General features: G+C 36.7%; 1 protein-coding gene across 5 annotated transcripts in view; it reads left to right on the top strand.

The window, feature by feature from the left end:
* Nucleotides 1–27,351, top strand: part of GALNT13 (polypeptide N-acetylgalactosaminyltransferase 13) — a 645,011-nt gene that overhangs the window by 30,760 nt on the left and 586,900 nt on the right. For all 5 annotated transcript variants that reach the window (XM_040229104.1, XM_040229105.1, XM_040229106.1 and 2 more), the window contains exon 2: nt 1,876–1,946. The gene's annotated coding sequence lies outside the window, so the exon portion shown is untranslated. The remainder of the gene's footprint in view (nt 1–1,875; nt 1,947–27,351) is intronic.

Genomic DNA, 27,351 nt, shown 5'->3' on the forward strand with positions numbered 1-27,351 from the left:
ATGAAATTAAAAGACGCTGACTCCTTGGAAGAAAAGTTATGACCAACCTAGATAGTATATTTAAAAGCAGAGACATTACTTTGCCAACAAAGGTCCGTCTAGTCAAGGCTATGGTTTTTCCCGTGGTCACGTATGGATGTGAGAGTTGGACTGTGAAGAAGGCTGAGCACCGAAGAATTGATGGGTTGAACTGTGGTGTTGGAGAAGACTCTTGAGAGTCCCTTGCACTGCAAGGAGATCCAACCAGTCCATTCTGAAGGAGGTCAACCCAGGGATTTCTTTGGAAGGAATAATGCTGAAGCTGAAGCTCCAGTACTTTGGCCACCTCATGTGAAGAGTTGACTCATTGGAAAAGACTCTGATGCTGGGAGGGATTGGGGGCAGGAGGAGAAGGGGACAACCGAGGATGAGATGGCTGGATGGCATCATGGACTCGATGGACGTGAGTCTGAGTGAACTCCGGGAGTTGGTGATGGACAGGGAGGCCTGGCGTGCTGCGATTCATGGGGTCACAAAGAGTCGGACATGACTGAGTGACTGAACTGAATGAGGAGGATGACTCTGCTACAGCATGAAGGAATACACAAATCTGCCAGTTGTTATAACTTTGTTATTCTATTGAAACAATGTGTGAATGTGAGTTTGTATCAGTCTCTTCTATTTAAACTCTTGAGTTTTAAACTTAGAAAAATGAAATTTATAAAAATACAGGGTTTCATAAAATTTCTTGATATATTTTTGACTTTTACCTATGAACTCAGTAACTCTAGTTTCATCTTATTTGAGAAGCTCTCTGTTGAGCATTAGTACAATCATTCATTCCTGTGCAAGGCAGAGGCCAGTGCCATCCTCTTCTCTTTCACACACTAGAAGATCGATTAATTAGATGTTCTACTCATAATGCCTGTTCTGCTTGTTGAACTGTTGATTTGCTAAGCTGGTATTTCTGCTTCGTCCTACAAAGAGCCAAATCTCTGGGCAAAAATTCTACTATCTGCTGAGAACTAATGTCTCTCTAAAGACGCTTGCTACTTAATTTTTATTTGTATTGTCGATAGTGTGTTTGAACTGTTGGAAACAACACATTGTACTTTGAAGGGTTACTTTAATTATCATTAAGTTGTGTTTTGTTTTATTTCATTTGAACAGTTCTTTTATAAAACAGCATACCCAGAAGCATAAAATTCACTTATGTTTTGAAATATTTTGTACTTCGAAATTACTGTGCTTTCCCATACATCTTTCCTTTAAACAAACATGTTAATTAATGAAATCTGGTTAAATAACTTTCTCCTTATAATTGGCCCTCTGGAAAAAAAAAGAAATAAATGTTTGTTTATTTTTGTGAGGTGTGCAAGTGGCATGTCTGAGCTTTTCTCAGTACATAGTTTTCAATTAGAATTGAAGCACATATACTAAGTGAATCAGTTTATTCTCTGAATAAATCAAGCAAAATTCTCCTCTGACTCAGGGATCTTCATTTATTAGACAGAAATATATTTTCAAAACTTGACTTATGTAACAACCACCTAGAAACTCCAACTAAATTCACTTACAAATACCTCATATTTTTGAATTGCTCTTACTTTATTCTGCTTCATTCTGGGGGCCTGTGTTTCTTACATGGATTTTGAAAGTCCACGTGCAGTCTCATCTCAAGAGTGTCCTCCTTGACTGATGTGTAGAAGATTTGCATATAGTTGGGAACATTTCTCTTCATCAGCCCACTATAATATGCTAGATGTATAATCTATATTTTGCAAAACCTTATTTCAGTATGTTAAAATATGTGATGTCTGAATGAGTGTCGGTCTGGATTAGTGTTTCTGTGACCTTGGCAAATTGCTTACTCTTCTGTATTTCTTTCTTTCACAGATGCATTTTGTAGGAGTATTCTGAGGATGAATGTTTGCAAATCATTCTGAAATTGCCAAGTGCCACATACAGTAAGTAATATGTATTTTTATTTTTCCACTCAATTGCAGTCATGCTGAATAAATTTGGCACATAGCCATAAAAGAATACATTTCTATTTACAGTTCTTGATATTTGTGAATACTGAGGAAAAATGTATGTAAAAGAGAAAAATTTGAGCTATTTGCTAGTCTCAATTAAGTTGCATAATTTCATGATTTCTGATGACTGATTTTACTTTTGTTCTATGTACATAACAGGTACATAATTTTTATCACTTATTATTTAAGTGAGTCTTTTTCCTTTTAATCATAAGTTGAGAAGCATGTAGAAAAAAAATTAGTGTTATTAGCCAGTGTTGCTATGGAAATTTTAAAGAGGAATATTGAGTTAAATATTTCAATTTTCTGAGGATTAAGATTTGCTATGTATCAGGCAGTTTATGTATTTTGTCTTAATTTTCCCCCAAATATTTAGAGATCACTATTCTTATTCCCATTTTATACATGAGAAAATTGAGATCCAAGATGTTTTAATACCCGCTCAGTATCTATTCAAAGTGAAGTCGTTGGCTTTGATGAAAACACAGGCTTTTCAAAAAATATTACCTTCTCCAATAACTTAGAAAAAGTAAAATTAATTTTAGTTAATAGTCTGAATATTTAAGAATACAAATATTTTCTAACTATTTCTTTGGATTTTTGTTCTGTGTAAGCAATATCACAGAAGTGTTACAGATTTTTTTTTCTGTGTTGTCTGTCACGTCATTACTTCCATTTCCAATAATGCTTCCAATTCCTGACTTAGATTGCTTTAACTAGTAGGAAATAAATGAAAATAACTTGATTCTGAAAGGAAGTTTATACGTCATCTAAATTATTCTTTGATGAACAGTGTTCAGAATTAGACTTCTGAAGCTCTCTGAAAGTCCTATTTCATATACTGAAAAAAAAAAACACGGGTGCTCTTATATTATTATTTTAGAGTTGAAAGGAACCATAAGATCATAGAGTCCTAGACTCTGTGAGCTCAAATTCCTTGTTTGATGAACTGGGATAATCTGGCGTACAATTCAAAATAAAATTTCCAAAAAATGGAGAGACAATAATGGCAACATTGATATATATATGTTGTTTTGCAGTATAATGACTTTTTCAAAAAAGTGGCATGGTGTAGTGTTTTAAGAATTTTGACTCTGGATTCAGACAACCTGGGTTTAAATTCTGGGTTTATCACTTATTCAGTGTTTCAGCTGTGTGACTTAAATTACTTAATGTATCTTTAAAATGGGTAAAAATTAGGAACTACCTAATTTGTGGTGAGTTTATACATGTAAACTATAGCACAGTTCCAACTGCATAGTTAATGGTCAATAAATGTACATGGTTATTACATTGGGACTGATTCATTTGGATATTTCAGTTCAAGTTAATTCAAGATGCTTATGTTAATAAGCGTCTTAACTTCATGATTACGTCATATAAAATATACAACAAAGTTACTCAGAAAATACTGTCAGTTGACATGCTCAGAAGGAAACTAAACTTTAGCCTTCTTCATACACAAATTAAGATGCTCTTAGTAGCTACTTTTCCTCCTTTGAACTTTTAGTGAAGAAGCAAACTATTCAGTCAAACAGAATGTATGTCCTATTCTGTGATGGTTACAAAGCTAGGCCCAAAGCGTGTTTGTGTGCTCTTTGAATATGAGGTGGGGAGTTTTCTGTTTATGGAATCTTAAATGCTTGTTTTGAAGGAGGCCAGGCAAACTTATAGATATAAAATAAAGAAAATTGTTAAAACAATTGTCAAATAATTGGGAAAAATCTCATCCAATGTTTTGTTAAACAATTCATGGAAACTGAAGAGCTATAGGCAAGAAAAAAAATCCATATTAAGTATCGATTCTATCCCATGTACCTTACATTCAATATCTCAGTTAATCTAAGCAATAATATAATGAGGTAGGTATGTTATTACCTCCATTCTTCATACAAGGGAAATGCACCACAGAAAATTTAAATCTGTCATTTATGGGAGCAAAGCTTGAGGTTGATCTAATTTTTTAATATAAATTTATTTATTTATTCATATTTTGGCTGTGCTGGGTCAACAAAAAGCAAGGGCTTTTCCCTAGTTGTGGCTAGCAGGGGCTACTCTTTAGTTGCAGTGCACAGACTTCTCACTGCAGTGGCTTCTCATGCTGCAGAGTGGGGACTCTAAGATGCACAGACTTCAGTAGTTGTGACACACAGGCTCAGTAGTTGTAGCTCCTGGGCCCTAGAGCACAGGGTCAGTAGTTGTAGCCCTGTGACATGTAGGATCTTCCTGGGCCAGATATTGAACCCATGTCTCCTGCATTGGCAGATGGATTCTTTACCACTGATCCACCAGAGTAGCCCTGATCTAATTTGTTTTATTGAAGCATAATTGGCATAAACATTTTATCTGTTTCAGGTATACAATATGATTTGATATTTGTATATATTGCAAAATGATCACCACAGTAAGTTTAGTTAACATCTATAGCTATATATCCTTATAATTTTTTTTTTCCTGTGATGAGGACTTTTAAGATTTACTCTCTTAGCAACTTTCAAATATGCTATAATTTTATTAATTATAGTCACCATGCTATACATCACATTCCCATGACTTTTTAATTTTAGAGCTGGATGTTTATACTTTTGATCCCTATCACCTGTTTCTGCCACCCCTCACCTTCTCTTCTGGCAATCACCAATCTGTTCTCAGTATCTATGAACTTGGGTTGTTTGTTTTTAAATTCCACATGTAAATGAGATGATATGGTATTTATCTTTCTCTGCCTGACTTATTTCACTTAGCATAATACCCTCTAGATCTGTTTATGCTGTTACATATGGCAATATTTCATTCTTTTTCATGGCCAAATAGTATTCCACATACATGGCAGGTACATATACATATACACACATGCATCATATATGCTCCACATCTTCTCTAGCCATTCACTCATCAGTGGACACTTGTCTTGTTTTCATATCTTGACCATTGTAAATAAAGCTGCAGTGATTGTGGAGCTGCATATATCTTTTCAAGTTAGCAGTTTCATTTTCTTCTGATAAATAGCCTGAAATGGAATTGCTGGAGCATGTGGTATTACTATTTGTAATTTTTTTTATAATCTTGCATGTTATTTTCCACAGTGGCTGCATGAATCTACATTTTCAGAAACAGTGTACATGGGTTTCCTTTTTTCCAAATTCTTGCCAGCATTTATTATGTCTTGTCTTTTTGATAGTAGCCATTCTGATATGTGTGAGATGATACCTCATCGTTGTTTTGACTAGTATTTTCTTGATGATTAGTGATGTTGAGCATCTATTCATGTGTTTCTTTACCATTTGTATGTCTTCTTTGAAAAAATGTCTATTTGAATCTTCTGGTTTTTTTTAAAGAGATTCATCTAATGCTATAGCTTTTTTTCTTTATCCTCTTAATCCAATATTAAGCACTAAAATTCAGTGACTGGTCTCTCTTTATTTGCATAAAAACCTTACTCTTCAAATTCAGATCATAGATATTAATTCTTTAGTAAATAAGTAGTTGATGATTGAATTTCAACTAAACAAATAACAATTGCCGTATACTAAATGTTGATAGGACCACTCAGCAACACAAAGCTGCCTTGAAAAAATGCTGAATGAGTAAAGAAATCTTGGGGGAAAAAAAAGTTTCTTCCCTAAGGCCGTATACCTATTTTATGCTTCTGTTAATCTTACTTCTGAGTATTGTTTTTGCTTTGGCTCCATCCCTTCATTCTTTCTGGAGTTATTTCTCCACTGATCTCCAGTAGCGTGTTGGGCACCTACTGACCTGGGGAGTTCCTCTTTCAGTATCCTATCATTTTGCCTTTTCATACTGTTCATGGGGTTCTCAAGGCAAAAATACTGAAGTGGTTTGCCATTCCCTTCTCCAGTGGACCACATTCTGTCAGACCTCTCCACCATGACCTGCCCGTCTTGGGTTGCCCCACGGGCATGGCTTAGTTTCATTGAGTTAGACCAAGCTGTGGTCCTAGTGTGATTAGATTGACTAGTTTTCTGTGATTATGGTTTCACTGTGTCTGCCCTCTGATGTCCTCTTGCAACACCTACCATCTGACTTGGGTTTGTCTTACCTTGGGCGTGGGGTATCTCTTCACAGCTGCTCCAGCAAAGCACAGCTGCTGCTTCTTACCTTGGACGAAGGGTATCTCCTCACTGCTGGGCTTCCTGACCTTCAATGCGGGATAGCTCCTCAAAGCCCTCCTGCGCCCGTGCAGTCACCTCTCCTTGGACATGGGGTTGTTCCTCCTGGCCGCTGCCCCTGGCCTCAGGAGTGGGGTTAACCTCCCGGCCACCACCCCTGGCCTTGGGTGTGGGGTGGCTTTCCCGGGGCACTGCCCATGACATGAATTTGCCTTGATTCATGTCAGATCCATGAATCAAAGCAAATTGGAAGTGGTCAAACAAGAGATGGCAAGAGTGAATGATGACATTCTAGGAATCAGTGAACTAAAATGGACTGGAATGGGTGAATTTAACTCAGATGACCAATATATCTACTACTGCGGGCAGGAATCCCTCAGAAGAAATGGAGTAGCCATCATGGTCAACAAGAGTCTGAAATTCAGTACTTGGATGCAATCTCAAAAATGACAGAATGATCTCTGTTTGTTTCCAAGGCAAACCAGTCAATATCACAGTAATACAAGTCTATGCCCCAACCAGTAATGCTGAAGAAGCTGAAGTTGAATGGTTCTATGAAGACCTACAAGACCTTTTAGAACTAACACCCAAAAAAGATGCCCTTTTCATTATAGAGGACTGGAATGCAAAAGTAGGAAGTCAAGAAACACCTGGAGTAACAGGCAAATTTGGCCTTGGAATGCAGAATGAAGCAGGGCAAAGACGAATAGAGTTTTGCCAAGAAAATGCACTCGTCATAGCAAACACCCTCTTCCAACAACACAAGAGAAGACTCTACACATGGACATCACCAGATGGTCAACACCGAAATCAGAGTGATTATATTCTTTCCAGCCAAAGATGGAGAAGCTCTATACAGTCAACAAAAACAAGACCAGGAGCTTACTGTGGCTCAGATCATGAACTCCTTATTACAAAATTCAGAGTCAAATTGAAGAAAATAGGGAAAACCACTAGACCATTCAGGTATGACCTAAATCAAATCCCTTATGATTATACAGTGGAAGTGAGAAATAGACTTAAGGGCCTAGATCTGATAGATAGAGTGCCTGATGAACTATGGAATGAGGTTCATGACATTGTACAGGAGACAGGGATCAAGACCATCCCCATGGAAAAGAAATGCAAAAAAGCAAAATGGCTGTCTGGGGAGGCCTTACAAATAGCTGTGAAAAGAAGAGAGGCCAAAAGCAAGGGAGAAAAGGAAAGATATAAGCATCTGAATGCAGAGTCCCAAAGAATAGCAAGAAGAGATAAGAAAACCTTCTTCAGTGATCATTGCAAAGAAATAGAGGGAAAGAACAGAATGGGAAAGACTAGAGATCTCTTTAAGAAAATTAGAGATACCAAGGGAACATTTCATGCAAAGATGGGCTCGATAGAGGACAGAAATGGTAGGGACCTAACAGAAGCAGAAGATATTAAGAGTTGGCAAGAATACACAGAAGAACTGTACAAAAAAGATCTTCATGACCCAGATAATCACGATGGTGTGATCACTCACCTAGAGCCAGACATCTTGGAAAGTGAAGTCAAGTGGGCCTTAGAAAGCATCACTATGAACAAAGCTAGTGGAGGTGATGGAATTCCAGTTGAGCTGTTCCAAATCCTGAAAGATGATGCTGTGAAAGTGCTGCACTCAATATGCCAGCAAATTTGGAAAACTCAGCAGTGGCCACAGGACTTGAAAAGTCAGTTTTCATTCCAATTCCAAAGAAAGGCAATGCCAAAGAATGCTCAAACTACTGCACAATTGCACTCATCTCATACAATGTAGAGAGGTTCATATTGGAGAGTCCATCTTGACTTAATCCTCCTCCCTATTCATCATTTCCAGATGTGTTTGAGCTCAAGCACATCCGTTACAACACACCAGCCACACTGACTCTTTCCCTTTCACTCATTAGTGGTCTTCATCTTTTGCCATGGTAGTCACCTACCAATCCCAGTGCCTTTACACATCACCTCTTGAACTGAACCATTAGCAGTATTTTACCTGAGGGGTATTTTCAAACTTCTTAGTATACAAAATATTTTTACTCCAAAAATGCGTGAGTCAGGTCTTTGGTTGTTCTCATACTCATCTTGGTTTTGACCAAAGGATTTAGAGAATATGTCTACTTTTGTTTTCCAGAATTGGTCTCTGAAAGACAAAGCTAGTGTTCACATTTAGTATTTTTATTTCATTTAATTCAATAAATACTTGTCACATGCTACTATAATATGAGAGGCACTGTGTTGGTTACAAGAGTAGGTGCTTGTTCAGTATCAGTTTAATCATTCAGTCGTATCTGACTGTTTGCGACCCCATGGACTCCAGACTTCCCTGTGCATCACCAACTTCTGGAGCTTGCTCAGACTCATGTCCATTGAGTTGATGATGCCATCCAACCATCTCATCCTTTGTCATCCCCTTCTCCTCCTGCCTTCAATCTTTCCCAGCATCAGAGTTTTTCAAATGAGTCAGTTCTTCGCATCAAGTGACCAAAGCATTGGAGTTTTAGTATCAGTCCTTCCAATGAATATTTAGGACTGATTTCCTTTTGGATTGACTCGTTTGATCTCCTTGCAGTCCAAAGGACTCTCAAGAGTCTTTTGGAACACCACAGTTCAAAAGCATCAATTCTTTGGTGCTCAGTTTTCTTTATGGTCCAACTTTCACATCCATAGACGACTAATGGAAAAACCATAGCCTTGACTAGACGGACCTTTGTTGGCAAAGTAATGTCTCTGCTTTTTAATATGCTGTCTATGTTTGTTATAGCTTTTCTTCCAAGGAGCAAGCATCTTTTAATTTCATGGCTTCAGGAAGAGACAAAAAATGACTTTGAAGAAAATTCTGTTTGTAATTTGAGGAAATAAGATATACCCAGGCATAAAGAAAGCAAAGGATGTGGTATTAAGATACAATGTCATCAAAATAGTCTAATTTAGTCAAATTAATAAAGTCACTTCAAATATTTTGAGGAATAATCAGAAAGGCTATATAAACATATATATGTATATATTTAAAATGAAGCATTAGAGGAGATTTAAGAAAGGAGATACAATTCTAAACTGCACTGGTTCAAGATTTCACCCTTGGAGATTGTTATAGATATTTATGCAGGTAGAAAATACTAACAGAGAAGTCAAGGCAGTAGTATATCCAGGATTGGGTGTGAAAATGCATGCTTGACATTCATTGGATGGCTAATTAATTAGTTTGACAATGGAATAATTTTTTTGTCTTGAACTGAAAACAGATACCACTGGAAAAAGAGGCTGAAGTGCATCGGTAGGAAATACTGATCATCAGAATTAGAAAGTTGAGTCTAATTAGTAGGCAATTGACAAAACAAAGAGAATATTTCATAATATTTCATAAGAGAATATTTCATGTGAATTAAAGTTTCTTATTTGAATATTAGTCTAGTGTTCTCTTCACAATGGATTCCAGTTGTAGTCAGGAAGAACAATTTGCAGAAATATGTAGCACTATAAGAAGAATGAGATGAGGGTGAGACCAAGGTTGTAGCAGTGGGAATGGAGAGAAAGGAATAGACGTGGGTGAGGTTTTAAAGGACATAGGGTCAGGAAGTAATAATAGGAATTAACACTTGTATAGCATTTGCTGTGTACTAGTCTCTGTTTTGGGCTTCCCCAGTGACTCGGTAAAAAAAATCCACCTGCCAATGCAGGAGACGTGGTTTAATCCCTGAGTCGGGACCATCCCCTGGAGAAGGAAATGGCAACCCAATCCAATATTCTTGCCTGGGAAATCCCATGGACAGAGGAGACTAGTGAGCTACAGTCCATAGAGTTGAAAAAAATCAGCCATGACTACAGCAACTGAGCACGTACGTAGGCAGGCTCTGTTTTGAATGACTTGTATTTATTATATAACTTAAACTTCAAACAGCCATGAATGATAGACAGTCTTCCCCATTTGCCCAATAGAAACTAAGGCAGAATCTAAGTAAATTGTCCCAGGTCAGATAACTGGAAAATAGCAAGGCTGGCACTTGTGCCTACCCAGTCAAACTCCAGAGGATCTGCAGTTAACCACTCTACATCATTCCTCTAAAAAATAACCAAGATTTCCAGATTGACTGAATTGGAAAGTGACATTACCAACAGTCAAAGAAAGAGATTTTTTTTTTAGAGTTTACCTTTTGTTTAGTTAAGTCTTTGGTAGGGAGAAAAATATTCTGACCTTTTGGGGAAGAATTTCCCTATGGTGAGTGATGAATCTTATGTACATTTTCACTTCTATGCTGGGCAACAGAACAGTGTAATTTATGATATTTTTCAATTATAAATTAGAATAGTAAATATGTCATCTTAATGTGATTTGTCTTCCTTCCTTAACAGAGCTTAAAATGAAACAAGGATGAAGTGCTGAATTAAAGATTTAGTATCTTGAGCCCATCAGATCAGTATTTCAGACTTAGTTTACCAATCATACTAAACAATAATTTTGACAAGAGAAAAAACTAACACCCAGCATAGGGAGTATCTCTCTTTTTCTATATTGGAGAAGTGGCATAATGCACTACTTAAGAGCATATGGCCTCCAGAACCATATTAATGCATTGGTTCAGATCTTAAAATGAGGCCTTGCACTGTGTGACTTGTGTAAACTACAGAAGCGCTCTCTGCCTCAGTCTTTGCACCCCTGAAATGTGACACTAATGCCTTCGGAATATGTAAAGATTAACTAAGATAAGGTACTTACAGTGGCTCCTACCAGAGTAAATTCTCAGTAGATGTTAGTTATATTCATTGAACTTTATCTCATATACAGTTGACCCTTGAACATCATGAGAGGGAAGTTAGATGTGTCCATTCCCATGGAGTTGCAAATCTGCCGTAAAAATAAAGGACTTGATAAATGATTCAACCAAAGGCAGGAACTTTAAACAGTTTGGATTAACAATCAGGACACAAACACTGGTTCTTTTCATTTTATATACTATGATTTCTGATGGAATACAAACTGTTTTCCATACTTAGTTAATTTAAAAATCTATGAAATGAAAATACAAGTACTATATTTATTTTAAAAAGTCTGTGATTTATATACAGTTCAAACCCATGTTGATCAAGGCTCAATTGTATATTTTTAATTCATTAAACTTTAATTACAGAATTATTGCTACTTAAAAATTTTTTTGCTGTGAATTTTTATATATTAAGCATACAAAACAATAGCTTTTATAAGCAAAGACCCATGCTTCCATCATGCAGATCAAGAGATAAGACATTTTCTGCATTCCAGAAACTGCTTTTTCTGCTCCTGAACATTAACCTGTTTTCCATCAGTTGCCTGACAGATAACTTTTGCAGTAATTATTTCCTTGCTTTGCATGATAGTCTTAACCTTTCCTTGTTGTTATTGTTGTTCAGTCACTAAGTCACGCCCACCTCTTTTGCAACTCCACGGACTGTAGCTTGCCAGACTCCTCTGTCTATGGGATTCTCCAGCCAAGACTACTGGAGGGAGTTGCCACTTCCTTCTCCAGTGATCTTCCCAACCCAGGGATCAAATCCATGTTTCTTTCATTGGCAGGTGGATTCTTTACCACTGAGCCACCAGTGAAGCCAACCTTTCATTATGGTCTCTAAATACAGAATTTTAGTTTAGCATGATTTAAGTACCTACATACAATATGTAGTCTTTTGTGTTTGCTTTCCTTTCCTGAACATGTATTTCTAAGTTTTATTAATATTTTTTGTGGTTCATCAGTTCTCATTGCTACATGGTATTGGTATTCCATTGTATAAAAATACCAGAATATAAAAATATTCAGAATGTGCTGTTGATGCACATTTGAGCTGTTTCTAGGTTTGGGAAATTATGAATAATGTTGCTGTGCACATTTTTTTAAATGTTTATTGCTGCATATTTACATGCATTTATATTGGATATATATTCTCCAGTGAAATTGCTATTATATTTTATGCGAATTTTTTAAAATTTAAATTTATTTTAATTGGAGGCTAATTACTTTACAATATTGTATTGGTTTTGCATACATCAACATGAATCCATCACGTGGATTGGTGTACATGTGTTCCCCATCCCGAACCCCCCTCCCACAACCCTCCCCAAATTTTTAATTTTAGTAGATATTGCGTTTTCCAAAGTAGTTATACTAGCTATATTCCACTCAGTAGTATATGAGAATTCTGTTTCATTGTTACCAATACTTGATTTAATCAGTCCTTTTAATTTTAGCCATTCTGATGAAAGTATAGTTTACATTTCCTTGTTGAAAAAAGCAGTCATGCTATATGGTTTAATTGCCATATGGTTATAATTGCTTATAAATTGTCTGTCCAGATGTTTTTGCTTATTTTTCTACTGGTTTCATTTTTTAAAAAATAGTTATTATGCAGAAATTAGTTATATTTGAATTAAGAACACTGTATAAATTAAATAACTTTTCCTTCTCTGTGACTTGCTTTTTCAATTTCTTAATGGAGTTTCTGATGAGGAAAAGGTTTAAATTTTAATATTGATTATATTTTTACCTCTTTACATTTATATTTTTCCAGTTCAGTTGATTTTCATGAATGGTTTAAGGTAGAAGTGAAATCCTATTTTCCTTCCAAACAGATATCTAGTTGTTATAGAATCATACTGAAAATTCTCTCCTTTGCCTACTACTCTTCATTGCCAATATCATAGATTAAATATCCACATATCTGTGTTTTGAGGAAATTATTCTTTTTAATTGCTCTATTAGTCTCATCTTACTACTTATGACAGTATTTTAACTATGACTACTTTTTAATTATTCCTGTTATCTATTAAAACACATTCCCTGGCTGACTTACTTGGCATGAAACCCTAAAGGTTCATTGATGTTGTTGAAATATATGTGGAATATAAGAAAAATGAATACATGAACAAACCAAATCAAAACCAAACACATAGATATAGAGAATAGAGTAGTGGCTACCACAGGGGAAGGGAGGATTTAGGGAAAGGTGATATGTGTAAAGGGGCTCAGGAGTATGGTAACTTATGGAACTAAAAGTTTTATGTGGTGAACACACTGTTGTGTGTACAGTGTGTACAGAAGTCTAAATACAATATGGTACACATGAAACATATAATTTTACATATCAGTTAAAAATATCCTCACATCATATTTTTATTCAAGGAATCTTGACTTTGCCATATTTCATATGAATTTTAGAATTATTATATAAAATATGACCAAAAAGTTAGGGTTTTGGTTGGGATTGTATTCAATCTATTATTAAATGAATTCCTGAAGATTCAGCATGATTACAATATGACTTGACTCCTTTAATCTATAAATATATATATATAAAGTACATGCTTTATTTATTTAGATCTTTTTGGTTTTCCTCAATCATATTTTCTGGCTCTCTGCATAGAAGTCTTACTCATTGTGGTTAATTTGTTCCTAGAAGTTTTATGCAGCTTAATATTATTATGTATTACATATTTTTAAAAACTTAATTTTCTTTTTGCTTTCTATATAAAGAAATGTAATTTTTGCACTGACCTTGCATACAACAAATAGTAAACTCACTTATTAATTCCAATATTTTTTTAACAGATTCTTTTAGATTTTCTACATAAAGAATTATGCTGTGGTCAAAGATAACAGTATTTAATAGTTGTCAAGTTTTATACTTTTTTCACATCTTATTGAATTGGATAGAATGTTTAGAATAATGCTGAATGAAAATGGAAAGAAAAAACTTTGTTATTCTCAAATCAAAGGGAAAACTTTCACCATTTTACTATTAAGAATGATCCTTATTATAATGTCTTTTGTAAATATCATACACCAGGTTAAGAAATTTATTTTAATTCTGATTTTGCTGGGATTATAAATAACAACTGAATTTTTCATTTCATCAAATGCTTCCTCTGTATCTGCTGAGATTATCAAATGATTTTTCTTGTTTTGTTTGTTCATCTAACCACTTACAATGAAGGATTTTTTTTTTTTTTTAAGACTTCCAATTCCAGCAGTAGTACTGTTGCTTCCTTGTGCTTCGTGTGGGCCTAGAGGGCCAGAGAATTTTTCTCAGCATTTGTTCTCTGCCCTTCTAATGCTTGCAAAGCAGTTGTTGTCATTCAATCGCTCAGTCATGTCCAACTCTTTGCACCCCCATGGACTGCAGCATGCCAGGCTTCCCTGTCCTTTACCATCTCCTGAAGCTTGCTCAAACTCGTGTCCATTGAGTCAGTGATGCCATCCAACCGTCTTGTCCTCTGTTGTCCACTTCTCCTGCTTTCTATCTTTCCTAGCATCAGGGTCTTTTCCAATGAGTCGGCTCTTCTCATCAGGTGGTCAAAGCCTCAGCTTTAGCATCAGTCCTTCCAGTGAATAGTCAGGGTTGACTTTCTTTAGGATAGACTGGTTTGATCTCCTTGCAGTCCAAGGGACTCTCAAGAGTCTCCCACACCACAGTTCAAAAAAGCATCATTTTTCAGCCTTCTTTATTGTCCAACTCTCACAGTCATACATGACTACCGGAAAAACTGTAGCTTTGACTATACAGTCCTTTGTCGGCAAAGTGATGTTTCTGATTTTTAATACACTGCTTAGGTAGGAAGCCTCTTGTCCCATCTTGTCCCTTCCCCAGGGGTAGACTGCTGGCTTGTTACTTGGTGCCATATTCCTGGTGGGGATGGGAAGGTTCAAGGATACTTTTTTCCAGTGTTAAGCTTACAATGTTCTGTGCAGCTGGGTCTTAGCCGTGTAGCTTTTTCTGTATTCCTCCCCATTCCTCTCATGATGTTCAAACTCTTACTTGAGTCTGGAGTTCTTTGGTGGGGACACATGTCCTGCTCTTTCCCGAGTGGGAGCAGATCACTGCTTTGTGTCAGTGTGAGATTCTGGGCCCCAGAGAGTGACCATCCCTCCCCTGGACCCTGAGGACTTTGCTTCTACCCCTCTCCCAGATACTGTGCATCTTGTCCAGGGCCCTCAAGAGTACGAGGGTTTTCTGTCCTAAAAGGTATTGTATTAGACAATGGAGTGGGGAAGCAGAACTGGTTTTGTGCCTTTGTGATACCAGTGTGCTCTCTCTGGCTTCCTGCCCTAACCTTAATCTTTCTGCTGAGCTGCCAGGAAATGCCTTAAAAAGGAAAAAGAGCTTCTGAATGAGTGTATATCCCTTTGTGTCTGGGGGATCCCTGGGTGTCTGTACTGTTCTGTCAGCCCCTCTGGCCTTTGAGAATTTGTTACCATTTTAGCTGTTTTCTTCTTACCCACTTCCAAAATGAGCACATGTCCCTCTCATGAACTGTCAGAGGTGAAATGGTCCCTATGTCCTCTCTCTCCTCAGAATGGCTGTTACCGTTTGAGATTTAGTTAATCTCTTTGCCTTGTGACCCCAGGTCTCTGATAAGCTCAGGAAAAGTTAGTATTTTATAGCTTATCTGACCTTTTCTCATTGTTAGGATAAGTGTGATATTCTGTTCTGGCTTTTGACCTAAGTGGTAGCAAAACTGCAAATTTTAAAAAATATACACACATATGCATATATATATATATATATGTCCCAGCTTTTTAAATTTCCCAAAAAAACTTTTTCTTTTTCTCTCTCCATGCATTACCTAGTCTGTACTTGTCAGAGCTAGAACACTTGAGTCAGTATTATTTTTAGTAGTCTTTACAAACAAAATTAATTGTTGCTGTACCATTTTTGTGAGCAATTGAGGCTCAATGAATTTTATATAACAGAATTTCACTGCTTTCAACAGGGTAGAGTTCAAGTTTTCTTCTGCATGAAGAAGTCTGGTAACTGACGTGTGGGGCTGGAATTGTACTTTGATCATCAGAGAATTGTTTCTTTAGTTCTGTTCCAACACTTTAGCAGTATGACTTCATCCTCAAGGATTTTCCAGCAGCCAAGCTGATGCCTGGAGCCAAGCCATCTTATTTGTGTTCTGTGCAGCAATAGCGAGCAAACAAAATGCGAGGGCAAAGGTCATGCTACCAGCAGGTTTGTTGTTGCTGTTCAGTCGCTAAGTCATGTTTGACTCTTTGCGACCCCATGGACTGCAGCAAGCCAAGCTTCCCTGTCCTCCACTATCTCCCAGAGTTTGCTCACATTCATGTCTATTGAGTTGGTGATGCTATCTATCCATTTTATCATGTCATCCCCTTCTTTTGCCTTCAGGTTTTCTCAGCATTAGGGTCTTTTTAAATGAGTTGGCTCTTTGCATCAGGTGGCCAAAGGATTGGAGCTTCAGCTTCAGCAACAGTCCTTCCAGTGAATATTCAGGGTTGATTTCCTTTAGGATTGACTGGTTTAACCTCCTTGCAGTCCAAGGGACTTAAAGTCTTCTCCAACACCACAATTTGAAAGCATTGATTCAGTGCTCAACCTTCTTTATGGTCCAGCTGTCACATCCATACATGACTACTGGAAAAAACATAGCTTTGACTATACAGACCTTTGTCAGCAAAGTAATGTCTCTGGTTTTTAATATGCTATCTAGGTTTGTTATAGCTTTCCTTCCAAAGAGCAAGCGTCTTTTAATTTCATGGCAGCAGTCACCATCTGCAGTAATTGTGGAGCCCAAGACAATAAAATCTGTCACTGTTTCTGCTTTTTCCCCATCTATTTGCCATGAAGTGATGGGACCATGTACCATTATCTTAGTTTTTTAAATGTTGAGTTTCAATCCAGCTTTTTCACTGTCCTCAAGAGGTGCTTTAATTCTCTTCGCCTTCTACCATTAGAGTTGTACCATCTGCATATCTGAGGTAGCTGATATTTTTCCCGGCAATCTTGATTCCAGCTTATGATTCATCCAGCCTGACATTTCGCATGATATACTCTGCATATAAGTGAAGTAAGCAGCGTGTCAATATACAGCCTAGACATATTCCAGTCATTTGTTCCATGTCCAGATCTAACTGTTACCTCTTGACCTGCATAAACTAGCTGGTTTAACCCCCCTCAAAAATGTTCTCCAGAAACTACCCGATATTTTCTTCCTGAGTGCCATTTGTTTGTTTGTTGCAAACAAAGCTGTTATGTATAGTGTTTCTGTTTCATACATAAATCCTCGGAATGTGTCAGTAATAGGGAAGGGGAAGGTTAGTATTGGGTAGGCTCTTAGCTGACTCAATATAAAAGACCCTAGTGGGAAAGACTGAAGGCAGGAAGAGAAGGGGACAACAGAGGATGAGATGGTTGGATAGCACCACTGACTTAATGGACATGAGTTTGAGCAAGCTCTGGGAGATGGTGAAGGACAAGGAAGCCTGGAGCACTGCAGTCCATGGGGTCACAAGGAGTCGGACACAGCTGAGAGACTGAACAACAATAAGGCTCTTAGCAGCCTCAGTCATAATTAGAGGATGGGGACTACATTTAAGTAATCAGAGGGGACTACATTTAAGTAATCAGATTTCTAAGGCAGGATGGTGTGGGTTAAAATACACAGGATCTATCATGAAACAGAGCCGGGTTCTGATTCAGCTCTGCAAATTACTAGCTATGTGACCTTGAGTGAGGTCCTTATCCTAACTGGTCCTACTTTTTCAGCTGTAAAAGGACATCATATTAATAGTGACTTCTTGAAATATTTTTTGTGAAGATATATGCAAAGGGTCTATCACATAGGAGAAGATTAAGAAATGATATGTTTTATTTCACCCACCTATATTAATATAAATTCAGTTATTTAACGGAGGGCAGAGTCTATTCATGCCTAGTACTGATTGAGAGGGTAGAAAGGCAATTTGTCTTATTTCTCCTGTGTAAAGCTTTTTCTCTTAGAGGGGATGGAAAATCTCAATTTCTACCCTTAAATAGATCAATTTTATCCTTTGAACTATACTGAAATATTGCTCAAAATTTAGGCTTAGGATAACACTTTATATTATATCAAAGGAAGAAACAGATAAAAGGAGTTCTAGTTTGAATTTTACCACTGGAAGTTATGAAACTTGGGAAAGTCATCAGAACCTACTAGATCTCAGTGTTGTCAGCTGATAAATAGGTGATCAACCTTAACTACCTATTGCATCTTAAACCACCACAAGTCTATGCAGTTTTATTTGCCCTAGACAGATAGTTCTTCTTGTCCAAAGAAATATCCAAAATTCTAGCAAATACATGATAAATGTTTATTATTTTAAACAAAGTTGAATTTTTATAGGAACTACCTTTGTGTAGAGGCTTTGCCAAGTCCTGCAATGAAACAATAGGATTCATTAAACCACATGGTGTTGTGTGTTAGAAAACTGGCTTCACATTCTGATTGGGAAGATTTCTGGCTTAGATGAGTGTGTCATTTGGGGCAAGTCACTTAAACTCTCTGAGCCTTAGATTGGACAATATATTTTACAGCCATGATGAGCAGCAAATGAAATAAGAGAATATAAAAGTACTTTTAAAAACTGTACAAGTTTAGTGCTAAGCTCTTTAGAAGGTCCAGCAGATAAAGTATAGAAAGTATCCTCATTCTTTGGTATGGAGATTGTATGGTTTTATAAATAAAATACAGTAAATAAAATACAATAAAATAAAGTAAATAAGTAAAATAAAATAAAGTACAATAAAGTACAATAAAATACATTTTATAAATAAAATGCAGTAAAAATAAAGCTACTAAAGACCCTTGCTTTAAAGTTTTTGTTAGATTTTGCCAGTCAGTTTTTCTGTCCATGTTATGTTGTAGGAAGTGGTGGGTCTAGTGTAGCCCACAGAGGCTAGAACAGTGTATACTTCATGACTCTGTATATGAAGTCTGTCTTTGAGTGTGATCTTTCTCTGCATCCAAAGCATTCTGCTTGCGACCCGGTGAGGCTGAAACAAATAGCAAATCATCTGCAATGTGTGGCTATTAGGGCTGTCTGCTCTCCTCAATGTGCCCAGCTGAATTGACAATTAAAGCCTCCTTCTCTATAAAAAGCAAGTTATTAGTAAAAGCATGGCTACCATATGACAAAATCATCTCTATTGTTAAACTGATTAAATGTAACTACAATGCCTGGTCTTTAAGAAGATGATATGTTCTTTAATGAAAAGCTAGAGATCATTTAGGCTTTCAAACATACATCAAGGTTATATAGCCCCTATTTCTATATGTGTATGTTTATTTACTTTGTCAGCACCTTTTAAAACTAGAAGCATGCCACATGTATGTTAAATTGTGCCCTAATATAAGTATACAGATTGATGGATTTTTACATAGTTATGTACTGTGTTATTACTACCCGGATCAAGATACAGAGCATTTCCAATCCCCAACAAGTTCCCCTTTATATCTTCTCCCCATCAATAACCTTTTGGTTTATCATATTCTTTAAAATGTTGGCTTTATGATAATGAGCATCTGAAAAGGTAGGAAGTTTTTTGAAGGTCAATCCAATCTCTTGAAAAACTTGGGAAATATTGATAATTGTTTCAAAAAAGAAAAGCCTCTGAACAATGATGAATAGTGCAATAAACTATAGTAATAATATTGAAGGCAATCAACTATACACTCATTGGAAACAGAATTGCAATGTGAAAACTTCATGATATTCTATCCAAATCTCCCACCTGCTAACCAAAAAATAGAGCCACCACGCAGCCTGGTGAGTGTTCCATCAGTCATGTTGCCTGGCAACCTCAGCTAGTATGAGAGACACCCAATTGAGCAGCAGAGAGTCAAACTAGAAGGTATCTTGGAAACAGTAGGGTCCAGCTGAAAAAGAGGGAGGGAGGATGATAAGAGAGAGAGAAAGGAATAAAAAAGGACTAACTTGACCATTGATCCATGTTAGTCATGACCATGAACAGTTGTTTTTTGTTTTTTTTGTTTTTGTTTTTTCCTTTTCTCTCTAGTAACATGCAACTAGCTTAGAGCAAAATCCTTTGGGTTTCTTCTTTCTTCACTGTGCTTTTCTCCTCTGCTGCATCTGCAGGTATGAATGCAAAGGTTTGGCAAGATACATCATTATTAATTTTTTAGGAGGGAAGAATGTTAATAGTCATTTTCGGCACATTCAAACCATGTTAGCTGAGTTCACTGAGATTTGCATCATGCAGTATTCTGTTTGCTTCAGTCATACTTAATCTGGCTTTTAAATTAATATACTTTTGCTAAAAAATGAAAAGTAAAGGAGATCAAACCAGTAAGTTCTAAAGGAAATGAACTCTGATTATTCATTGGAAAGACTGGTGCTAAAGCTCCAATACTTCTGCCACCTGATGTGAAGAGCAGACTCATTGGAAAAGACTCTGATGCTGGGAAAGATTGAAGGCAAAAGAAGGTGAGGGTGGCAGAGGATGAGATGGTTAGATAACATCACCAACTCAGTGGACATAATGAGCAAACTCCAGGAGATTTGGTGATGGGGAAGGACAGGGAAGCCTGGGAGCTGCAGTCCATGGGGTCACAAAGAGCTGGATACAACTGAACAATAGCAACAATAAAATAAAATACCTTCCATCTAGAGTAAACCCCTTTCATGGAAGGCATGAAGGAATAGTGAGGGAGACATGCCTCAGTCTCTCTAGGGGGACGTCAGAAATGATACACACCAGGCACACAGGGTGAGAATCTGAGATGACAACTTTAGCTGAGCCCTCTACTTTGAGATACAACTTTTATGTATTTTTCTAGAGAGATATCTTCCATCCTCCATAATTTGGTATAAAACCTTTGCTGCTGTCCTGTGCTCTAACCCCACATTACTCTCCTTCCTTCCTTCTTAAAAGATGACGTGCAGAGAAAATAGCCTCTGTGGATTACAAGGTCCCTGCTAATTTACCTCTGCCCATAAATTCTTTCATTTTTCCCTCCCAGTGCGTCTTCCTCCATTAGGCAGTGCCATCACGCATGCCCCTGACCTTACACCTGTATGTGTCCTAAGAGTCCTGACTCAAATGGATATTTTCTTCCTCTTCTGTATCTTCAGTTTTCTCCCTGTCTCCAAATTTCCTTCACTGGCATTAAAGATGTCAAAATAGTTTTCTGCTTAAAAGCAAAAGAGTATCTATTCACAAATCCTCCCTTCATTCCAAGTCTACCTTTAGCTGCACGTTACCTCTTATCTCTACTCAGAGTTAAATGTTTCCAAGAATTGTCTATATTCTTTGTTTTAAACCTGCATCCTTCATTCATACCTCAACACACTGAGGCTTGCTTTCTTAGCTTGTCTGAAACTGTTCTTTCTTAGGTCACTGAAATTAGTCCTGGAACTATGTATAGTCTACAATTCTTTGGTCTCTTATCATGATTTTTTCCCATTAATCATGCTTTCTATTTTTCAGTATTATTTCTATTGGAATTATAACACTATACTCTTGTTATTTTCTCTTCTCTTGATAGCCCTTGCCCAATTGAACTTGTGGGCTTTTCTTTCTTTAAATTGGACTCTGTAGGATTCTTTGTGGATATTTCCATGGCTTTAAGTAACATTGGTTTGCTAACCCCCTCATCTTTTCAGTTCAGTTCATTTAGTTCAGTCATTCAGTTGTGTCCGACTCTTTGCGACCCCATGAATCGCAGCACGCCAGGCCTCCCTGTCCATCACCAGCTCCTGGAGTTCACTCAGACTCACGTCCATCGAGTCTGTGATGCCATCCAGCCATCTCATCCTCTGTCGTCCCCTTCTCCTCCTGCCCCCAATCCTTCCCAGCATCGGAGTCTTTTCCAATGAGTCAACTCTTCTCATGAGGTGGCCAAAGTACTGGAGTTTCAGCTTTAGTATCCAAAGAAATCCTAGGGCTGATCTCCTTCAGAATGGACTGGTTGGATCTCCTTGCGGTCCAAGGGACTTTCAAGAGTCTTCTCCAACACCACAGTTCAAAAGCATCAATTCTTTGGTGCTCAGCCTTCTTCACAGTCCAACTCTCATATCCATACATGACCACTGGAAAAACCATAGCCTTGACTAGATGGACCTTTGTTGGCAAAGTAATGTCTCTGCTTTTCAATATGCTATCTAGGTTGATCATAACTTTTCTTCCAAGGACTAAGCGTCTTTTAATTTCATGGCTGAAGTCACCATCTGCAGTGATTTTGAAGCCCCCCAAAATAAAGTCTGACATTGTTTCCATTGTTTCCCCATCTATTTCCCATGAAGTGATGAGACCAGATGCCATGATCTTCGTTTTCTGAAGGTTGAGCTTTAAGCCAACTTTTTCACTCTCCACTTCCACTTTCATCAAGAGGCTTTTTAGTTCCTCTTCACTTTCTGCCATAAGGGTGGTGTCATCTGCATATCTGAGGTTATTGATATTTCTCCCGGCAATTGATTCCAGCTTGTGCTTCTTCCATTCCAGCATTTCTCATGATGTACTCTGCATATAAGTTAAATGAGCAGGGTGACAATATATAGCCTTGACGTACTCCTTTTCCTGTTTGGAACCAGTCTGTTGTTCCATGTCCAGTTCTGACTGTTGCTTCCTGACCTGCATACAGATTTCTCAAGAGGCAGGTCAGGTGGTCTGGTATTCCCATCTCTTTCAGAATTTTCCACAGTTTATTGTGACCCACACAGTCAAAGGCTTTGGCATAGTCAATAAAGCAGAAATAGATGTTTTTCTCGAACTCTCTTGCTTTTTCCATAATCCAGAGGATATTGGCAATTTGATCTCTGGTTTCTCTGCCTTTTGTAAAACCAGCTTGAACATCTGGAAGTTCACGGTTCATGTCTTGCTGAAGCCTGGCTTGGAGAATTTTGAGCATTACTTTACTAGCCTGTGAGATGAGTGCAATTGTGTGGCAGTTTGAGCATTCTTTGGCATTGCCTTTCTTTGGGATTGGAATGAAAACTGACCTTTTCCAGTCATGTGGCCACTGCTGAGTTTTCCAAATTTGCTGGCATATTGAGTGCAGCACTTTCATAGCATCATCTTTCAGGATTTGAAAGAGCTCAACTGGAATTCCATCACCTCCTCATCTTTTACCCCTGCTAAAATTCAACTTCTATATTCACCTGCCTCTGGGAGTCCCAGTTTATGTCTCATGAGTGCATGCATGCTACGTCACTTAGTTGTGTCCAACTCTTTGCAATACCATGGATGGCTGCCTGCCAGGCTCTGCTGTCCATGGGATTCTCCAGGCAACCATACTGAAGTGGGCTGCTGTGCCCTCCTCCAAGTGGTCTTCCCAACCCAGGGATTGAACCCATGTCTCTTAATCTAACCTGTATTGGTAGGTGGTTTCTTTACCACTAGTGACACTTGGGAAGCTCTTTATGTCTAATATGTGCGTCAAAATCATCAAAGTCTACTGACAAATTTATGAATGCTCCTAATTTTTCTATAAAAGACTTATTTAAGATATATAAAATGATGGATGCATAAAGAACAAAATAAAAATAATAAAATTGGTATCTTATCAGTGGATCTGCTTTTAACAGGTCTTTGATTTTATCTGGAAATATTGGGTGGCCCCAACATTTTTTTGGATACAGAAAATCCCAAGCAATGTTTTGGCCAACCAATATTATACTAAAAGCTCTGGGAGTTAAAATGCCCCAAGCATCTAGCAGAGGGTTGAAAGCCTTTAGGTACTTAAATTTGCCAGATAAATGAGGTAAATAGCTTGTATTTGAATGGATCTTAAATGCTGTTCTCTTTCTGAGTTGTATGAACCATTTTTCTCCTTGTAATATTGATCATGATAGTAGCAATGGCTAAAATGTACTGGTTAGTTGTTATGTGCCGATTCCTCTGATTCTCATTTTATGGGCATACTCTTTATCATGACTTTTCAAGTAGGGAGAGCTCTTATTGTTGTTTTGTAAACCTGGGAGCAACTGGGCTTAACTGGCAAATTAACCTTTCCAGTTTCTCCAAATTAAAGAATGGCAATAATGGGACTTGAATTGAAGTCTATCTAATACCCCAACCATGCTACTAATGCTTAATTTTAAGAAAAAACAACAGTTTATATATTTCTGACTCTTTCACACAAATGTACATTGTTCTGATGTTTTTGCTGTTATTTAGCATCTTCAGTGTCTTAGTAGTGGCATATGATTACAAGTACTGTCTTTCTTGGGTATCATCAATTGTAATTTTGGTTTTGATTGAAATAAAGAAAGAACTTAGAATATGTATTCAGATGCTGAGTAAGAAATGGAACTTCTGTAAAATGCCAAGTAGAGATTATGGAGAAATATTGGGATGGTCAAGAGAGAGTGATGGTGTTTATTGCATAGAGGAGGAAGAAACTACAGGAAAGCTGGAAAAGAATGGGAAAAATAATTGACATGTGGCAAAAATGACTGACAAATATATCCTACAAAGCGAATTGTAAATTGAAATGAAAAATTCTGGTTAGATGACTTTTCTAATTAGAAAAGGAGGAGACTATGGGGAGAAAATGAGATGAATAAAAAAGGAATATAAGAAATAAGATGAAGAGTACTATGATTAAATGTGATCAAAGAGATATAATTTAATAAAGTGAGAGAGTGTGAATAACCAGGAATTAAAATTGACATAAAGAAAAAAAAAAATCCATGCTTTAGTTAATGGGTTTCATTGACTCAGATTGCTGCTTTTATACCTGTCTGCTGGAAATGTAAAGCAAAAAGAAAAATAAAGCATTGATTGCTGTTCTGCTGGGGTAGTGCTGAATATATGTAGGAAATCTGAGAATTTTCATACTGATTATGGTTTTTTGCAAGAGAAGAATCATACCAATATTTTCTTTCTCAGTTTGAACTCTGTTTCATTCCACAGAAATTAACAGATAAGAGATTTTGGAGCAGAGGACACCTACTGATTTGTTCGGATGTCAATCACTAGTTGGAATTATTTATTCTGCTTATCAAAATCAAAAGAAAATATTATAGCTATTCAGCTACATAAACAGTGGAGCTTTTCCTTGGACTAACAGATGTTATTGATCTTGATGCTTTATATTTTTGCTGTTTCAGCTATGAAACTATAAAGCCTTTGCAAAAAATTTATGAGTAGTTTGCTTTCAGAATTTCAAACTTGACTTAAAAATAAGCTATAATAAGAAAAACTGTCTATTTACAACATTGTTTCTCGCTGCTATGATATAAACTATAAAAATACCATTTCTAGAAAGGAATCTAACCATTGAGGTTAATTTGAATAGGGTGATAATCACTTTTCTCCTGCCCTTTTCTACTCCCCAGTCCCCTACCATGTTCCCATTGCTAATATCTGGTGAATAACATGGAAAGAAAAATTGTTTCCAGAAGTTGATTTAATTGCCAACAACAGAAACAATGTGATACATGAATATATATTATTTTGGTGTCCCAGAGACATAGTGTTATATAATTATTGCCTTAAAATGATAATTAGGGTAACTTACCATAGTATTTTTAGATTGGACATTTAAAAACTGTAGTATAGATTATATTAGTTGTATACTACTACATCTGTTATTTTTCTTGTGATCTCTGAAAAAAGGGGTGCTTGCTTTTAACAAGGAGGTTTTCTTGCTCATGGTAATTTGATTTCAATCTAACCATTTTTGGTTAGATTATTATCTTAGTAATGATTTTTTTTAATTCATTTTTTTATTATTATTTTTTTTTTACTTTACAATACTGTATTGGTTTTGCCATACATCAATATGAATCCACCACGGGTGTACATTAAAATTACAATATACTTTTAATATTGATATGCAACTGCTTTTCTATAGCAGTAATCACTGCACTTCTCAGGTACTTCAATTAGCATGCCATTTTAATCTAAATCATGTATAAGGGAAGAGCATTTTAGGATCTTAATAGGTATGTCTCCAAAATATTATAATTTCTTTACATAGTGAAATACAAAATCCATTTGTGTTGTCTCTTTTGTAAAAATTAGTTGGATTTGACGAAATACAGGCTGCGACAGTGAGAGTAATTAGAAGTGAGTGTCTTCCCCACTTTGTGTGCATGAGTGCGTGCTCAGTCACTTCAGTCTGTCTGACTCTTGTGGCCCCATGGACTGTAGTCCGCCAGGCTCCTCTGTCCCTGGGATTTTCCAGGCAAGAACACTGGAGTGGGTGGTCCTGTCCTCCCCCAGGGGTCTTTCAGACCCAGGGACTGGACCCAGGTCTCCTGCATCTCCTGCATGCAGGCAGACTCTTTACTGTTGAATTGCTTTTAAATATTGGTCCTGATGATTTTAAGAGTGTATTTATTTAGAAGAAGGTCTACAAATACAAAGAAACAAGCAAAGATAGTTCCTGAATCTTGGGTGAAACCCCAGGTTTGACAAGTTAGCCACTTTTAAAAAAGGAATGTGGAGTTTTGATAGAATATGGCAGAGGGTGAACTTTTATGTTGCACATAATTCTGTAATACTGTAGACTAGCTGAAGAGAGAAATTCTGAAACAGAATCCTTAAGTCAAGCTTTATTTTTAATGAAAGGTTCTGCCCTCCTTTTCTTCTTTATTCCATATTGTGAATAACTTGTGACAATCCTTTGGGTCTGTTTGTTATATTTTATCATAACTGTGCATTCCTGTATATGCTGTTTATAAATTATGCTGCCATAATTGTGCATAAACCTTTTCTTTAGTATGGGTTTTTTTAACAAGGGAATTTTGCAGTGGAGAAATCACTAGTTCAAAGTACAGGATTTTTTTTTTTAAGAAAGCAGGTCAAAAGTCATTTTCAATAAATCACATTTCTTTCCAAAAAAAATTTTGCCAATTTACATTTCTACCTGTAAGGACCCATTTTATCCCATCTTTAAAATTAATTTTTTCAAAAACAGTATTTAATTTTAATTTACAGTTCTTTAAGTGGCACAGTCCCTAATCAAAGGAATTTTAATATTTTCCCCAGATAATAGGGAAAATGTAGCTTTGTTTTCCACTTGCCTTATTATGTGCTTCTTAGATATAATGGTAATCTCTGCTCAACTTTGGAATCTTGTAAAGAGGCATGTTTTTCTCTTTCTCATGTGTTTTTGGCAAATAGCTTTACTTTAAAATATTTCCATGTTTTCTATTATTGGATAATATAGTTTATTATATTAGAAGTTTTATATTGATTAAAAAGTTACAGTTTTTAACAATTTCAGATAACAAGTTTACTTTGCTAATAAGAAGATGAATTTTAATGCTTTAGGGATTTAATAATTTCACTTAAAATTAATTGGGGGCTAATTATTCAATATTCTGATTTTTAATTCTTTATCTACTTCTTCCTTCTGATTGTCTACCTTTTGAGGCACTTAATGTATGATTAAAAACTTCACCAGGAAGGGTGCAGGAAAAAAAAAAACA

The sequence above is a fragment of the Oryx dammah genome, unplaced genomic scaffold (assembly GCF_014754425.2).
Source record: "Oryx dammah isolate SB20612 unplaced genomic scaffold, SCBI_Odam_1.1 HiC_scaffold_27, whole genome shotgun sequence".
Lineage (NCBI taxonomy): Eukaryota > Metazoa > Chordata > Mammalia > Artiodactyla > Bovidae > Oryx > Oryx dammah.